Here is a 12062-nt window from a genome sequence, read left to right on the forward strand (position 1 = left end):
GTATTTCTCATTCTTCCTTACTTTCAGCCTCTGGTATCCACTATTCTACTTTCTGTCTCTGTGAAGTTCACTATTCTAAGTACTCAAGTAAATGGAATCCTACAATGTTTGTCCTTTTGTATCTCGCTTATTTCATTTGTAATGTTTCCAAGGTTCATCCATGTTGTAGCATGTGTCAAAATTTCCTTCCTTTGTAAGACTGAATAATATTCCATTGTATATATATGGCACATTTTGTTTATTCATCATCTATCTATGGACACTTCAGTTGTTTTCATCTTTTGGCTGCCGCTAGGAACATATGTGTGCAAATTATCTCTTTGACCCCGCTTCAATTATTTTGTGAGTCTGTACCTGGATGTAAAATTACTGGGCTACTTGGTAATCCATATTTAATTTTTTAACTTTTTTTTTAAAGTAATATATAAGTATATATATACTTATATATATATAATGTATACTTTTAAAGTATATATTATATATATACAAAGTATATAAAGTATATAATATATACTTTATATATATAATATATATTTATATATAAAGTATATAAAGTATAAAATATATAAAGTATATATTATATATATATACAAAGTATATATATATATAATATATGTACTTTAAAGTATATATTATATATATATATACTTTGTATATACTTTGTATATATATATAATATATACTTTAAAGTATATATATATAAAGTATATATTATATATATATACTTTAAAGTATAAAGTATATATTATATATATACTTTAAAAGCATATATTATATATATATTATATATACTTTTAAAGTATATATATATATATTATGTATACTTTTAAAGTATATATATATTCAGGCCCAATGTGAGGCCTGAACCCACAGCCCCAAGATCAAGAGTCACATGCTCTACTAACTGAGTCAGTCAGGTGCCCTATCCATATTTAATTAAAAAAATTTTTTTTCGGGGAGGCGCCGACAGAGAGACAGAGAGAGAGAGAGCGTGAGCAGGGGAAGGGGCAGAGAGAGAGCGAGACACAGAATCCGAAGCAGGCTCCAGGCTCTGAGCCGTCAGCACAGAGCCCAACGCAGGGTGTGAGATCATGACCTGAGCTGAAGTCGGATGCTCAGCCAACTGAGCCACCCAGGCGCCCTGTATTTATTTTTTTTTAAAAAGGCACTTTTAGTTTTTATTTTTAATTTATTTTGAGAGAGAGAGAGAGCACTCTCAAAGAGAGAGAGTGGGGGAGAGAGAATCCCAAGAACACTCCATGCTGTCAGCACAGAACCCAATGTGGGGTTCAATGTGGGACTCAATCCCATGAACCATGAGATCATGAACTGAGCTGAGATCAAGAATCAGACACTTAACTGACTGAGCCACCCAGGTGCCCCCATATTTAATTAATTAATTAATGTATTTATTTATTAAAAATTTTTTTTAATATTTATTTATTTTTGAGAGAGACAGAGACAGAATGTGAGTGGGTTAGGGGCAGAGAGAGAGGGAGACACAGAATCCAAAGCAGGCTCCAGGCTCTGAGCTATCAGCACAGAGCCCCACGCAGGGCTCGAACTCACGAGCTGTGAGATCATGACCTGAGCCGAAGTGGGACTCTCAACCAACTGAGCCACCCAGGTGCCCCCCCAACACACTTAATTTTTAAAGGAACTACCACAAAATTATCCACAGCAGCTGCACCATTTTACATTCCCACCAGCAGTGCACAGGGTTCCAATTTCTTGACATCTTTGCCAACATTTCTTACTTTGTTTCTTTGTTCATAACCATCATGACAGCTGTGAGGTGGTATCTCATTGTGCTTTTTATATGCACTTCTCTAATGATTAGTTATGTCAAGCATCTTTTTATGTGCTTATTGGCCATTTGTATACCTTCTTTGAAGAAATATCTATTTAAGTCCTTTGCTTATTTTTTTATAATATTTTATTTTTCTTTAAGTAATCTCTGTACCCACCATGGGGCTTGAACCCACAACCCAGAGATCAAGAATTTCATGCTTCTCTGACTGAGCCAGCCAGGCACCCCAGTCTTTTGCTTATTTTTTTTAATGTTTATTTACTTATCTACAGAGAAAGAGAGAGAGATGGGGTTGGGGAGGGGCAGAGAGAGAGGGAGAGAGAATCCTAAGTAGACTTAATGTTCAGCATGGATCTTGATGCGGGGCTTGATACTACAATCAGCAAGATCATGACCTGAGCCAATATCAAGAGTTGAGTGCTCAACTGAATGAGCCACCCAGGCTTCCCTCTTTTGCTTATTTTTAAATCAGGTTGTTTGTTTTGTTTTTGTTGAGTTGTAGGGAGTATTTATTTATTTTAAAAAGTTCTTCTAAGACTTTTATAGCTTTAACTGTTACTTTAAAAAAAATTTTTTTAAATCTTTATTTTTGAGAGAGAGACAGAGCGTGAGCAGGGGAGGAGCAAAGAGAGAGGGAGATACAGAATCTGAAAGCAGGCTCCAGGCCCTAAGCTGTCAGCACAGAGCCCGACGCAGGGCTTGAACTCGTGAACCGTGAGAAAAACGCCCTGAGCCGAAGTCGGACGCCTAACCGACTGAGCCACCCATGCGCCCCTAGCTGTTACTTTTAGGTCTTTGATCCATTTTAAGTTAATCTTTGAATATGGTATAAGGTAAGGTCCCACTACATAATTTTGTATGTGGGATGTCAGTTTTCACAGCATGATTTGTTAAAAAGATTGTCTTTTCCCCAATGAATGGTCTTGGCCCTTGTTGAAAATTATTTGACCATATATGTGACGGATCATCTCAAGCTTTTAACTGCAGAGGATTATTCTTCTCTCTCTTCCCAAGCAAAGCTTACCTTTGGATAAAAGCCACTATTATCACCATTTATGAGTATACAAGTAACTATATTAGATGTTAGAGATACATAGAGGAATAAGATATGGACTCTGCTCATGAAACTACCAATTTATTGGGGGAAGTAGAATATCTCATTAAAATACATACAAATACAAGATAGCATATGGTAGTTTAAAAATAAGTGCCACCTTATTGCTCAGTCAGTAAAGTATGTGACTCTTGATCTCAGGGTTCTAAGTTTGAGCCTCATGTTAAGTGTAGAGGTTACTTAAAAATAAAATCTTGGGGCACGTGGGTAACTCAGCCAGTTAAGTGTCCAACTCTTGATTTCAGCTTAGCTCATGATCTCACAGTTCATGAGATTGAGCCCTTCATCGGACTCTGTACTGACATTGTGGATCCCACTTAGAATTTTCTCTCTCCCTCTCTCTCTGCCCCTCTCCCACTTTCTTTCTCTCTCTCTCAAAATAAATACATAAACATTAAAGAGAGAGAGAGAGACAGAGAGACAGAGAGACAGAGAATGCCTGAGTGGCTCAGTCTATTAAGCATCTGACTTTGGCTCAGGTCATGATCTCACAGTTCTTGAGTTTGGGCCCCATGTCAGGCTCTGGGCTGACGGCTCAGAGCATGGAGTCTGCTTCAGATTCTGTGTCTCCCTCTCTCTCTGTTCTTCCTCCCCACTCATGCTCTGTCTCTCTCTCTCAAAGATAAATTAACACCAACCCCCCTCCTCTAAAAATTAAAAATTTCCCTTAAAAAAATAAAATAAAATAGGGGCACCTAGGTGACTCAGTCAGTTAAGCATCCAACTCTTGATTTTGGCTCAGGTCATGATCTCAGCGTTCATGGGTTCAAGCCCTGAGTTGGGCTCTGAGCTGACAGCACGAAGCCTGCTTGAGATTCTCTCTGCTCCTCTGCCGCTCTCTCTCTTAAAATAAATAAATAAACTTAAAAAAAACCTTAAAGGGGCGCCTGGGTGGCTTGGTCGGTTAAGCGTCCGACTTCGGCTCAGGTCATGATCTCACGGTCCGTGAGTTCGAGCCCCGCGTCGGGCTCTGTGCTGACAGCTCAGAGCCTGGAGCCTGTTTCAGATTCTGTGTCTCCCTCTCTCTCTGCTCCTCCTCTGTTCATGCTCTGTCTCTCTCTGTCACAAAAATAAATAAACGTTAAAAAAAAATTAAAAAAAACCTTAAAATTTTAAAACACAATTAAATAAAAATAAGTGGCACAGAAATTACATGTGTTGGGAGTTCAGAGGCTGTTGTTTTAGGAATTAATTTTAAATATTAAGATACCAATCAGTATATACACAAAAGTTCATAGTAACATTATTCATAATGGCCCCAAAATGGGAACAGTGCAAATGTCCATCAACTGATGAATGGATAAACAATATGTGGTGTGTCTATACAATGGAATATTATTCACCAATTAAAAGAAATGAAGTACTGACACATATTACAACATGGATGAACTTTAAAAACATCATGCTAACTGAAATAAACTAGTTACAAAGGGCCATATATTGTGTTATTCCATTTATATGAAATATTGAGAAGAGAGAAATTTATACAAGCAGAAAATAAATTACTGGTTGCCTAGGCCTGGAGGGGAGAGGTGGAAGCAAGGAGGGAGGAATGGAAAGTAACTGCAAATGGGCATGGAATTAAGAATTTCTTTTTGGGATGATGAGAATGTTCTGAAATGGATTATGATGATGATTGCACAACTCTATGACTATACTAAAAACAATGGAGTTGTTCACATTAAACAGGTGGATTGTATGGCATATAAATTATATATCAATAAAGGTGTTATTTTAAAAAACAAATAGCCTCACCAGCCTCATCACTCCTAAATAAACGTAAATTTGAGGGTACTTGGGTGGCTTAGTCAGTTGAACATCTGACTCTTGATTTCAGCTCAGTTCACCATGATCCCAGGGTCATGGGATCAAGCCTTCTGTCAGTCTCCACACTCATGGAGCCTGCTTAAGATTCTCTCTCTCCCTCTGTCCCTCTCCCTCGCTCATGCTCTCTCTCTCCAAAATAAAAACAAAAATTTTAATGTAAATTTTATTGTATACAAACTGCACCTCAGTAAAGCAGTTATTTAAAAAGAAATAAAAGATACATTGGTGGGGCGCCTGGGTGGCTCAGTTGGTTGAGCATCCTACTTCGGCTCAGGTCATGATCTCACAGCTGATGAGTTCGAGCCCCACGTTGGGCTCTGTGCTGATGACTCAGAGCCTAGATCTTGCTTCAGATTCTGTTTCTCCTGGTCTTTGTGCTCCTCCCCAGCTCTCGCTGGGTCTCTCTCTGTCTCTTGAAAATAAATAAACATTAAAAAAAAAAAAAGACACTAATTTGTAATCCAAAAAGAACTACTTTTGGATCAAATGACCTGTTTCTCTTAAGTTTGTAGAATCCTATCTGATGCCATGCAAAAGAGTGTGAGTTTTTATATCTGAGGCATTAGGGAATTATTGAAGGTATTTTATTAAGGTAGTGATATATGGAAACTGAATTTTAGAAAGACTGATACTGGCAGCTTTCAGTAACCTGAAATGAAATGGAGAGGAACTGGAAGGGGGAAGACTACTTAGGTTAGGCTATTGTAAAACAGTGGTTCACAGTAGCATCAACATCACCTGGGAACTTGTTAGAAATGCAAATTCTTGGCGTTCATCCCGGAGCTACTGAATCAGAAACTGTGAATTCGAGTTTAGCAATCTATGTTTTAATAAATCCTCCAGGTGATTCTGGGACAGGGAAACATTTGAGAACCACTGCTCCAGAAATAACAAGTATTTGAGAATTTTTTAAAATTAATTTATTTATTTTGAGAGAGACAGAGACAGTGTATATGGGGGAGGAGCAGAGAGAGAGGAAAGAGAGAGAGGGAGAGAGAGAATCCTGAGCAGGCTCTGTGCTACCAGCACAGAGCCCTAATGTGGGGATCAAACCCACAAACTGCAAGATCATGACTTGAGCCGAAGTCAGACACTCAACCAACTGAGCCATGCAGGTGCCCCTATAAACTTTAAGAAATAATGCAAAGGATATTTTGTCCATCGAGGATAACAAATGTGCCACACTAGTGCAAAATGTTAATAGTAGAAGAAACTGTGAGGGATGGGGAAAGTGTAATATGGGAACTCTCAGCAGTATTTACTGAATTTTCTCTAAACCTGTTCTAAACAGTTCTCATGAACTTTAAGATAATGACCTGAGCCAAAATCAAGAGTTGGATGCTTAACCAACTAAGCCACCCAGACATCCTGATACATCATTATTAACTGAAGTCCATAGTTCACATTAGAGTTTACTCTGTGTATATATGGGGTTTTGTGTGTACGGGCTTTGACAAATGCACAATATCATGTATCCACCATTACAGTATCATACAGAGGAGTTTTACTGCCTAAAAAATCCTCTGTAGTGTACCTATTAATCCCTCTTCCACCTCTTTCTCCTACCCCTGGTAACCACTGATCTTTTCACTGTCTCCTTTTCACTGTTTCCATGTTGTCATGTAGTTGGAATCACTCAGTATGTATCCTTTACAAACTGACTTCTTTCATTAAACAACATGTATTTAAGATTCTTCTGTGGCTTTTCCTGGCTTGATAACTATCTCCTTTTTAAAATTAAAAAAAATTTTTTTAAATGTTTACCTATTTTGAGAGAGAGAGAGAGAGAGAGAGCACAAGTCTGGGAGGAACAGAGAGAGAGGGAGAGAATCCCAAGCAGGCTCCATGCTGTCAGCACAGAGCCTGTTGTGGGGCTCGATCCCACAAACCGTGAGATCATGACCTGAGGTGAAATCAAGAATTGGATCCTTAACTGATTGAGCCTTCCAGGCGCCCCAGATAGCTATCTCCTTTTAATCACTGAATAGCATTCCATTGTGTGGATGTACCATAGTTTATCCATTCACCTCCTAAAGAACATCTTGGTTGCTTCTCGTTTGGGGCAATTATGAATAAAACTTCTATAAACATTCACCTGCAGATTTTTATGTGGACATAAGTTTTCAACTGTGTTGGGTAAATACCTAAGAGACTAATTGCTAGGTTATATCCTAAGTATATGGTTAGACTATGTTTGGTTTTTTTTGTTGTTTGTTTTTTTAAGTTTAGTTATTTATTTTGAGAGGGGGGATGAGACGCAGAGAGAGAGGGAGAGAGAGGATCCCACGAAGGCTCCGAGCTGTTAGTGCAGGGCCTGATGTGGGGCTTGATCTCACAAACCATGAGATCATGACCCAAGCTGAAATCAAGAGTCAGACTCTTAACCAACTGAGCCACCCAGGTGCCCCTGTTTTTCTTCTTCATACTATGTTGGCTCTTCTGAGCTTCAGCATTTCTTAGAGCATTTTAAAATAAGCTGCCCAAGGATCATCTGACTCAGAAATTGTAACTCTGACCATTAATTGATTAGGGACCAGATTTTTTACTGTAATAGTTGAACTGAATGCATAGGAATGAATAGGGTGCAATGATTTTTTTTTCTGTTGGTAGTGAGGATAAGCCCAAGATTATATTTTATTGTCCTTTAGCACACTGACCATTTTTGCATCTAATTTAGTGATCTTATTTCAGCATTCCATTTTCCACTAGCTATATGTTTCTAGTTCTCCTTTTCCTTTGTTTTTAAAGGTTTTATTTTATTTTTTTAATGTTTATTTATTTTGAGAGAGAAGGTACAAGTGGAGGAGGGGCAGAGAGAGAATCCCAAGCAGGCCCCTCGCTGTCAACACAAAACCTGACACAGGACTCAAGCTCATGAACCATGAGATTATGACCTGAGCCACAGTCAGATGCTTAACCAACTGAGCCACCCAGGCACCCCAGATTTTTTTTTTAAGTAATCTCTACACTCACGTCCTGAGATCAAGAGTCGCACACTCTACTAACTGAGCCAGCCAGGAACCCCTACTTCTCCTTTTCTGAAACAGCTCAGAATTTAGCTGATTTTCTCATTAATGAATTAAACAAAACTTTGACATGAGTTCACTATGTATTTGGATAATAATTTAAAAAATCAATTTCAGAATTGTGTTTTCACAAGATAAAACTAAAATAATTATCTAGCAATAAACACTATAATTACATAACACATTAAGAAAAACCATGAAATTTTATTGAGAAGACAAAAAAACACACATTTCTTTATTAGAAGACTCAAATTTCTAATGATTTTCCCATCTTATCCCATACACTATTAATAACTTAGTAATTATTCCCAAAATAATTTATAAATTTAATGCTATTCCAACTAAAATTCTAAGGGGACTTTTTTTTCTCAGCTGAACCATTTCATCCTAAATCTAAGAATCTTTGGAAAAGAAAGACACTACTAGGTATTAAAATATACTTTAAAGCTGTTGAGAATCAAAACATTTTTCTGAATAGGTAGTATAGATAGAATGGACTGATTCAACAGTTCATAAAGATTGGGATGCAGTACATGTGGCATTTCAAATTGGTAGAGAAATAATGAACTATTTAATAAATAGTGTCAGGATAATTTGGGGGAAAAATGCTACCTTCTACCCCACAACAATGCACCATGAACAACAGCTATGTCATTCTATTTTCTGCTTCCCAACCATGCAATGTTATCTATTTTCATGCTTTCATGCCTTTGTGTACGCTGTTCTCTCTGCTTGGAATTCCTTCTTTACCTCATCCATTTACTGAAATACTATTCTTTCCAGATCCAAATTAAATATCTGTGAAGCTTTCCTTCCTTCTCCAAACAAACTTATGTCTTCTTTTGTGCAGCCACCATATCTACCACATATATCTACTATTGCACTCATAATGTTCTATTATGATTATTTATTTAAATTTCTACGCCTTTTACTAGACTGTAATCATCTTATGGCCAGGGACCATGTCTTTTTAATGTTGTATCTTTATATCTAGTACAAGGTGATTCGTAATTGGTGCTCAATAAGTATTTTTTGAATTAATGAATAAAATTAAATGTGATGATACTTTGACCAAAATGGAGCGATCAATCAATAAATAGTTGTCAGAAGCCCATGTGGTGGTCACGAGCATGGGTTCAAACCAGACTGCTTCAGTTTGAATCTCATATCCCCATTTACTAGTTGGGTGATCTTGGGCAAATGACTTAACCTCTCTGTACTCACTTTCCCCATCTGAAATGGCTATAATAGTAGTTACCTCCTCAGATTGATGGAGGTATTTAAAAGTTAGAGGATTTTAAAAGTTAGCATAGACTTCCACATCCAGGAAGAAATGGAATAGGTGTACTTTTCCCTATTCCTTCCACTGAGTGCAACTAAAATTGCTGGATACATGGAGAGGAGAAAGTTGGCCAGTTAACGATGTTAGGACCCAAGGAATAACATGGTGCTGAGTTCCCAGGTTTTCTTTTCACTGCATATATTCCAGACTGGATATTAGAAAAACCAGCACCTTGGAACTACCAATGGACACTGATTTAAAAAAGAATGTCCCCAAGAAAAGCCTGTTCTCTCTAGCCAAAGGACCAGGAAATGAATAGTTTGCTAGACAAAACAACCTTTAAACAGTAACTGCTCTAACATTATACAAACATCACAGAAAACAACCTGTGGCTCCACCCACACAATCACCAGCAAAGGCCCTGTGGGGAGCCTTTCCACTTTTTCCAGTCATCCCAATGAGTCATCCCAATCCCCCTACCTGGGTAAGTGTCACAGAAAGCCAAGTGAAGAGCTATGACTTTCATCTCTGCTTGGTGGTTAAGAGCATAGGATTCCCTGTGATGTCAGTGGAGACCATATGGGGAGCCTGGACTTCCATCTTCACCCACAACACTCCTTCTCCTTGTCACTGGTGTCAGGATAGGCCTAATAGAGTCAGGACTTTCACCACTTGTCAGTGGTACCAATGCCATAAATACCTCCATGGTGTCAGCAGAGGCCACATAGGGAGCCAGAACTCCTGCCCCTACTCAACAGTAATCAAATGCCCCTTCCTCCACCCATGGTATCATAGAAGAGAACTAACACTTTCACTCTTACCTGGCAATAATGAGGTAGCACACCTCTTTACCCATCAGAGTGGAGGAGGCCTGCTAAAACACAAGATCTAAATAAGATCTGGAGTCCGGGTGCCTGGGTGGCTCAGTCAGTTAAGCGTCCTACTCTTGATTTTGGCTCAAGTCACAATCTCCTGATTAGTGGATTTGAGCCTCATGTCTGGGTCTGCAGTCACAGCATGGAGCCTACTTGGGATTCTCTGTCTCCCTCTCTCTCTACCCCTCCCCCACTCACGTACATACATGTGCACACTCTCTCTCAACAAAAACCAAACATTTAAAAAATAAATGATATCTGGAGTCTTATACCACCCAAAATATAGGTTTCAATAAAAAATCATTCATAACAAAACCCAAGATGATCTCAAAAAGAATGAAAAAAAGATAACAGATGCAAAAAAACACACCAAAAACAAACAGATGCCAACACCAAAATGACACAGATGTTAGGATTATTTTATAAGGATTGCAAAGTAGATGTCATAAATATCTTTCAATAAGCAATTATGAGCATGCTTTAAAAAAGAAAAAATAGACAGTTTTGCAAAGAAACAAAGTCTTAGGAAAGAAATAAGATATATAAGGAACAAAATGGAAATTTAGAGTTAGAATATTTAATAACCAAAATAAAAATCTTAATGGATGGGTTCAAAAGAATAATGGAGAGGACAGATGAAAGAATCAGTGAACCTAAAGATAGAAGAACAGAAATTACCACTCTGAACAATGAGAGAAATTGATTTTTAGAAAAATGAACAGAATCTTGAGGACTACGACAAAAAGTCTAATAGTTGTATCTACAGAGTCCTGGACAGAGAGGAAGAACAGGGCTGAAAAAGTATTTGAAGAAATAGTAACTGTAAAGTTCCCAAATTTGGCAAAACAAACAAGCAAACAGACCAAAAGACTCATAAACAATGCAAGAAACTGACTGAACTCCAAACAGGATAAACTTAATTTCATGTCAAGGCACTTCATAGTAAACTTTTAAAAACTGAAGACACAGGAAAATTTTGAAAGCACTCAGAGAAATTAAATATTACCTATAGGGAGAAAACAATTGAAATATTAGCAGACTTCTCATCAGAAACCACAGAGGCCAGAAGGAAATGGCACAACATTTTTGGAGTTGTGAAAGAGAACTGTCAACCCAGAACTCTATCCAGAGACAATATCCTTCAGAAGTGAAGAATCAATCAAAACATTCACAGATGAAGGAAAACTAAAAGAATATGACACCAGATTCACCAAATTAGACCTACATCAAAAGAGTGGCTAAAGTAAGTTCTCTTCTAAACAGAAAGGAAATGATAAAGAATCTTGTAACATCATGCAAGGAGAAAGAACACAGAGCAAAAATATAGGTAAATACAATAGACTTTCTTTGTCTTGGGTTTTCTATGTTTGGCCGTTGAAACAAAAATTATAACACTGTCTAATGTGGTTCTCAATGTATGTAGAAGAAATATTTAAAACAATTATTTTACAAATTCAGGAGAATAAAGGGGCATAAAAGGAGTAAGGTAAAATGTCAACACCAGTGAATTTGATTGTAGCAGTGGTTACACAAATCTACCCATGTAAGAAAGTGACATAGAATTATACACACACCTTGTACTGATGTCAAATTCCTGGTTTTGTTATTGTGCTATAATTATGTGAGAGGTAACCATTGGGGGAAATTCAATTTTACATTAACACATATTAAGTTACTTTTTATATCAGCCTTTTTAGATCTTCTGGATTCTTCATTTTGTCATTAAGCTTGTCATCTATGAATCACCACCCATTTTGTATTAACTACAAATTTGATTAGCATGTGTCCAATATGCTCCTTTATGTTAAGTGGCTCATGAAAATATTTAACAGGATAGAGCCATAGAGGTCTTTAACAAATGACTAGAAACTTCTATTTCACCTTTGTATAAATTGTTCCAACTTCTAATAAACTGTACTATCATCCAGCCCTCCTTGTCCATGAAGATTTGTCAAATGCCTTGACAAAATAAGGATCTACAAGGTCCATACCATTTTCTTGCTCTCTACAGAAGTGAGAGTAGTGATGAATAATAATGCCTACTCATTATTGAGTGATGAGGCCAAATTTTTAAAAAAAATTTTAATGTTTATTTTTGAGAGAGAGAGAGAGAGAGACAGAATGTGAG

At 37.4% G+C, this 12062-nt stretch overlaps 1 protein-coding gene across 4 annotated transcripts in view; it reads left to right on the plus strand.

Moving 5' to 3' along the window:
* The first annotated feature begins 11061 nt into the window (after positions 1–11061).
* Positions 11062–12062, plus strand: part of SMIM14 (small integral membrane protein 14) — a 127138-nt gene continuing 126137 nt past the window's right edge. For 2 of the 4 annotated variants that reach the window (XM_030314006.1, XM_030314010.1), the window contains exon 1: positions 11062–11261. The gene's annotated coding sequence lies outside the window, so the exon portion shown is untranslated. The remainder of the gene's footprint in view (positions 11262–12062) is intronic. The other 2 variants (XM_032593004.1, XM_030314007.1) reach the window with 1 other exon arrangement.

The sequence above is a fragment of the Lynx canadensis genome, chromosome B1 (genome assembly GCF_007474595.2).
Source record: "Lynx canadensis isolate LIC74 chromosome B1, mLynCan4.pri.v2, whole genome shotgun sequence".
Lineage (NCBI taxonomy): Eukaryota > Metazoa > Chordata > Mammalia > Carnivora > Felidae > Lynx > Lynx canadensis.